Source organism: Triticum aestivum, chromosome 7D, assembly GCF_018294505.1.
Source record: "Triticum aestivum cultivar Chinese Spring chromosome 7D, IWGSC CS RefSeq v2.1, whole genome shotgun sequence".
NCBI classification, from domain to species: Eukaryota; Viridiplantae; Streptophyta; class Magnoliopsida; order Poales; family Poaceae; genus Triticum; species Triticum aestivum.
The window spans coordinates 405,951,007-405,957,006 of record NC_057814.1 but is presented as its reverse complement, the minus strand read 5'-3'; positions in this window follow the sequence as shown (position 1 = coordinate 405,957,006).

Below are 6,000 nucleotides of genomic sequence, written 5' to 3'. Positions count from 1 at the left end.
AGAGCAAGGGTGCTGAAGGAAATGAGGTTTACCCTACATTTATTACGCAAAAATGAATGGTCTGTTGATCAGCGCCTGCGGCAGAATGGAGTAGGCTCCAAAAATGCTGAATTTCATTTTTGGAACTTCAAATGACAGAGTAATCGGAAGTCATTGGGTCAACCCCATACATGACTTCTCAGTGGCTGACCCCTTTGCAAAAATTGTGAGGTTTCGAAGCCAGACTTAGAAGCGGTGATATTAGTTTGAACCTCTCTGATATCCATGTTCAGCGCATCGGCGCGAGCATTTGCAGCTGATGAGCTGAATTTCATTTCTAATATCAGTTTGAACCTTGTAATCTTCGAATTTGAGCCATATAACTCTGGAATTTGAACCTTGTAACATTTCGAGCTTTTGTGGTACAATCGTTGAAATGGCATCGTATGAGACTCGTATATTGATAGCACTATTTTGACCTTAATATGCAATGGTCTTAGATTTTATTAACCATTCTTGAATCAGTTTACCTTGTCGATCTCACAACACACGATCTGTATAGCTAACTCAACTGCGATGTTCGACATTATTGCACACAGTTGGTTTCTTCCACCGTGTGCACTGTAGAGCGTAGAATTAATTATCGCACTCGAGTGTCCACGCCTGGAGTGCGGTGTTGTCAAGCGTGCACTGGATTCTGGAATCCTCCGCTATGAACACCATGACAAGACATGACGATTACAGGCCGGCCGGCCCCCATTTATTATTACAGCGGCCATTGAACCTACCCTTGTGTCTCTTCAACCTTTCGATCGCGCCCCACCATTGCAAGAAGCACACCCACCACGAGAAATTCTTAGAGGGTATCCTGCGTGGCTCCAATGGCGCTCCGAGCGGCTGCCGACGACGAGCAGCAGTTCACCATGTGTGCCGTGGTGGACACCCACAGAAGGTTCATGGACCTCTCGGTGGTGTACACCAATGTCCCGGTCTGGGTGGAGCACTCCATCCACATCATGGAGGTGTTGCTTGCCGAGGAGAAGTACAAGGTGGTCGGGTTCGACCTCGAGTACACCCCGCGCTCGTGCCTGGTCTCTTCCCAAGGTCGTCGTCGCCCAGATGTGTGTGCGCCACCACGTCCTCGTCTACCACTACTGCCTGGCCACAAGGTCTTGTGAGCGTTTCGCCAGGTTTGCTAATAGCCCCCACTACATGTTCGCTACGGTGGACATCACCAACGATGTAAAGGTGCTTGAGAGTTCGGGCATCGCCTGCCAGAATCTTGTCGACATCCAGGGCCAATACAAGATCTGGGGCAGCAAGGAGCATGAGAAGGACTCACTGCTTCACCTCGCCGAGGCCATCATCGGCCCCTACTACAAAGACATGAAGGATTCGTGCAACAAGGACAAGCGTGCCTGACACTCGGCCTGGATGGAGAAACTTGACAAAGCTCACGGCGTGTATGCGGCCAAGGAGGCGTACACGAGCTACGACATGTACCGGCGGAGCGTTGACATGAGGAAGTCCCTCCTTCCCCAAAACGGCCAGGGATCCAGCCGGAAGCAGAGCAATGGCAAGCATCGTCGCAACAATAAGTAGATGATTAGATCCTCGTTTCTCCTAGTTTAGTATGCATGTAATTGCTTACTTTGGTGTGTGCAAATGTTATGTGTGTAGTCACTTGTGTAATTGTATGCTTAATTCGGTTATGCAATGCTGTCTTTTTGAGTATATATGTTGATGCTCTGTAGACAGAGCGTAGATGGTGTGCGGGCAAAGAAAATCACATCGCACACGGACTAAATAATGGAACCCGTCGGTGATGTTTTCATCAATCACTCACAATTGTATATCAGCAATCGTTTGCTAACAACACACACGTCTTATTAGCAGCAACCGTCTGTGTTCTTATCAGTCTTCAGACACATTTCTGATTACAGACCTATTTTCCACGTATCACACACATCTTGTTAAGTTGAACCGTTTCTGTTCTCATGTCTCAACGCAAAAAGTTCATCCGAGTGAACCGCATGCCGTATATCACACACACCTTTGATCTGGCTGACCGTTTCTTTTGTGTTGCCTAATCACAAACAGTTCATCCGAGTGAACCGTATGTTGTGTATCGCACACGCCTCCATCTGGCTGCCCGTTTCTTTTGTTCCTCCTCATCACAAACAGTTCATTGAACTGAACCGTATGCCCTTCATCGCACACGCAACTAAAACCTGAACCGTGTTTGATGCATCCGTCATCGCAAACGTTTTACACATTTCTGACGGTTTTCATATAGCACCGTTTTCGATTATGGCATCAAACACAGTTTCTCGAAGGGTCTCTGATCGTAGTGTTGCGTTAGCAGCATCCTGCAGTAGTGAGGCCAAAGAAGCCCACCATAAAAAATGATGAGAGAAAAAGAGAGAAGGGACAATGTTACTATCCTTTTTCCACACTTGTGCTTCAAAGTAGCACCGTGATCTTCATGATAGAGAGTCTCTTATTTTGTCGCTTTCATATACTAGTGGGAAATTTTCATTATAAAACTTGGCTTGTATATTCCAATGATGGGCTTCCTCAAAATGCCCTAGGTCTTCGTGAGCAAGCAAGTTGGATGCACACCCACTTAGTTTCTCTTATTGAGCTTCCATATACTTATAGCTCTAGTGCATCTGTTGCATGGCAATCCCTACTCACTCACATTGATATCTATTGATGGGCATCTCCATAGCCCGTTGATACGCCTAGTTGATGTGAGACTATCTTCTCCTTTTTGTCTTCTCCACAACCACCATTCTATTCCACCTATAGTGTTATGTCCATGGCTCACGCTCATGTATTGCATGAAAGTTGAAAAGGTTTGAGAACATCAAAAGTACGAAACAATTGCTTGGCTTGTCATCGGGGTTATGCATGATTAAATACTTTGTGTGGTGAAGATAGAGCATAGCAAGACTATATGATTTTGTAGGGATAACTTTCTTTGGCCATGTTATTTTGAGAAGACATGATTGCTTTATTAGTATGCTTGAAGTATTATTATTTTTATGTCAATATTAAACTTTTGTCTTGAATCTTTCGGATCTGAACATTCATGCCACAATAAAGAAAATTACATTGAAAATCATGTATATAATATATAGCATTCCACATCAAAAATTCTGTTTTTATCATTTACCTACTCGAGGATGAGCAGGAATTAAGCTTGGGGATGCTGATACGTCTCCAACGTATCTATAATTTTTGATCGTTCCATGCTATTATATTATCTGTTTTGGATGTTTAATGGGCTTTAATATGCTCTTTTATATTATTTTTGGGACTAACCTATTAACCGGAGGCCCAGTGCCAGTTGCTGTTTTTTTTGCCTATTTCAGTGTTTCGCAGAAAAGGAATATCAAACGGAATCCAAACGGAACGAAACCTTCGCGAGGATCTTTCTTGGAACAAACGCAATCCAGGAGGCTTGGAGTGGAATTCAGAGACGCAACAAGGTGGCCACGAGGCAGGAGGGCGCGCCCCCACCCTCGTGGGCCCATCGTAGCTCCACCGACCTACTTCTTTCACCTATATATACTCTTATACCCTGAAAACATCCAGGAGAGCCACAAAACCACTTTTCTACCACCGCAACCTTCTGTTCCTTTGAGATCCCATCTTGGGGCCTTTTCCAGCGATCTGCCGAAGGGGGATTCGATCACGGAGGGCTTCTACATCAACACCATAGCCTCTCCGATGATGTGTGAGTAGTTTACCACAGACCTTCGGGTCCATAGTTATTAGCTAGATGGCTTCTTCTCTCTCTTTGGTTCTCAATACAAAGTTCTCCTCGATGTTCTTGGAGATCTATTCGATGTAATACTTTTTGTGGTGTGTTTGCTGAGATTCGATGAATTGTGGGTTTATGATCAAGATTATCTATGAACAATATTTGATTCTTCTCTGAATTCTTATATGCATGATTTGATATCTTTGCAAGTCTCTTCGAATTATCGGTTTAGTTTGGCCTACTAGATTGATCTTTCTTGCAATGGGAGAAGTGCTTAGCTTTGGGTTCAATCTTGCGGTGTCCTTTCCCAGTGATAGCAGGGGCAACAAGGCACGTATTGTATTGTTGCCATCGAGGATAAAAAGATGGGGTTTATATCATATTGCTTGAGTTTATCCCTCTACATCATGTCATCTTGCTTAATGTGTTACTCTGTTCTTATGAACTTAATACTCTAGATGCATGTTGGATAGCGGTCATTGTGTGGAGTAATAGTAGTAGATGCAGAATTGTTTCGGTCTACTTGACACGGACATGATGGCTATGTTCATAATCATGCCTAGATATTCTCATAACTATGCGATTTTCTATCAATTGCTCGGCAGTAATTTGTTCACCCACCATAATATATGCTATCTTGAGAGAAGCCACTAGTGAAACCTATGGCCCCGGGGTCTATTTTACATCATATTAGTTTATCGTCAACTTGCCAATTTCTGTCGCCGTTTATTTTGCAATCTTTACTTTCCAATCTATACAACAAAAATACCAAAAATATTTATCTTATTATCTTTATCAGATCTCACTTTTGCAAGTGGTCGTGAAGGGATTGACAACCCCTTTATTGTGTTGGTTGCAAGATTCTTGATTGTTTGTGCAGGTACTAGGCGATTTGCGTGTAGTCTCCTACTGGATTGATACCTTGGTTCTCAAAAACTGAGGGAAATACATATGCTACTTTGCTGCATCACCCTTTCCTCTTCAAGGGAAAACCAATGCATGCTCAAGAGGTAGCACAAATCAACTGCCATACCTATCGGTATCTGTGAGGATGTGCGCGTTGTTGTTGCTAATGTTACTATTTTGACTGACTTTGTTATACTTGAGATGCCCGAGGACGACAACATGTCGATTATCCTTGGTAGTCCCTTCTTGAATATTGCAGGGGCTGTTATTGATTGCAATAAAAGCAAGGTCACTTTTCATATCAATGGTAATGAGCATATGGTGCACTTTCCGAAGAAACAATTCCAAGTGAATGGTATTAATGTTATTGAAAAATCTCCGACAATAACTATTGGAAGTTTTTGAATACCTCTACCTACTGTCAAAAAGAAATATGAAATGCTTATTGTTGGGGACATTGATATCCCCATTGAGGTAACTTAGTGATTTACGAAAGTTCTTCGGTTTCATGCTAATCGAAAGTGGTTGTTAATAAGACTTGATCAACCTTATTAATGGATCATTTTTTAGAGGTATGAAGTTCATGAATTTAGTAAGCACTACCTTCTGTCCCTACTTTTTGTTTTATGTTTCTATTAGTTAAATAAAATAAAATTCCATGTTTTGTCTGTTTTCTAAATTTCCCGTGCAATAAAAAATGACCCAAAAATAAAAGTTCTCAGAATGCTCTGAAAATTTAATACGATTTTTTCTGAATATTTCTGAATTTCTGGTGCAAATGATATCAGAGGGTGGTGCACCAGGTGGGCACAACCCACCTGGGCGCGCTAGGACCCCCACGTGCACCCTGGTGGGTTGTGGTTCCCACGTGGGCCCCTCACTTATCCCTTCACACCACATCATCACTCACCTCGGAAAAAAATCTCCATTGCTCTCTCTCCCGTGTTCTTGCTCTCAAACCCGCGGATTTTGATCTCTTTGCTCGAAGCTCCGTTTCCGAAACTGTTTCGGGGGATTGTTGCTTAGTATGTGACTCCACCGTTTGTCCAATTAGTTTTTTGTTTTAGTGGTTTATATTTTGAATAATTAGCTACTCTTGGTGCTGTTGTAGATGACCTTGCATGTTGAATTCTTAGAGTTCTAAGTAGTTTGAATGCTTGCTATGGCCTCTATGTATCCCTATGAGTGGTTGGTATCATTTTTGTGAAGTTTTATTGAGAAAATTTTGTGGGCTAATAAATTTCAGAATTTTTGTTCATGGGCAAACCATGAATATATTTAGGAAGTTTGGCTCTAAGAAGAACTCCAAGGGTGTTATTGGGGAGTCATCTGATAGTGATCTCCAT